The 658-nt window shown below is 68.4% G+C and overlaps 1 protein-coding gene across 1 annotated transcript in view; it reads left to right on the top strand.

Annotated features, from left to right (window-relative positions):
- LOC104290097 (beta-crystallin B3-like) overlaps positions 1–658 on the top strand; it is a 369,903-nt gene that overhangs the window by 368,535 nt on the left and 710 nt on the right. The gene's annotated exons all lie outside the window — the stretch shown is intronic.

Raw genomic sequence — 658 nt, 5'->3', positions numbered from 1 at the left:
CGCGGGCTGCAGCGGCGAGGACAGGCTTGTGGGACCGGCAGTGCACCGGCCCCGGGGCAGGCTTTAACCATCCCGTTTAACCCGCAGAGCCACCATGACCCACCGCTGCAGGAGATCCTCCAATCTCTGGAAGGTACAGGAGCCTGGGGAGGACCGGCGACGCAGCTTGAGCCCCGTGAACCCCTGGGCATGGGGGTGCAGGGTCTGCTCGGGGCCGCTGCACCTGCGGAGCCCCCTGACCTGCTCCATCCTCCCCAGATCGTGGTGTGGGATGAGGCTTTCTTCCAGGGCAAGAAGCACGAGTTCACGGCCGACTGCTACAGCACCCCAGAGCACGGCTTCAGCACCGTCCGCTCCTGCAAGATCGAGAGCGGGGCGTGAGTGGGGGTCACAGGGGGCTGCCACCCCACGGTGCTGTGGGACCTCATGGATGGAGGGGGGTTGGAGGATGGAGGTCTCCAGTGCCTTTTGCCACCTGAGACACGGGGCTGCCTCCGCTGGGGAACGGCCTCATCCCCACGGGGTGCAGCGGGCTCTGCCCCAGGTGTTAGCGGGGTGGTGGGTGCCGTGGGGGTCTCACCCCCGCTCCTGCCCCCGGCAGGTGGGCAGGCTTCGAGCACTGCGGCTTCCAGGGGCAGCAGTTCGTGCTGGAGCGCGG

The sequence above is a fragment of the Charadrius vociferus genome, unplaced genomic scaffold, assembly GCF_000708025.1.
Source record: "Charadrius vociferus isolate BGI_N301 unplaced genomic scaffold, ASM70802v2 scaffold567, whole genome shotgun sequence".
NCBI classification, from domain to species: Eukaryota; Metazoa; Chordata; class Aves; order Charadriiformes; family Charadriidae; genus Charadrius; species Charadrius vociferus.
The sequence above is the reverse complement of the archived record's forward strand: the minus strand, read 5'-3'. Positions and strand labels throughout refer to the sequence as shown.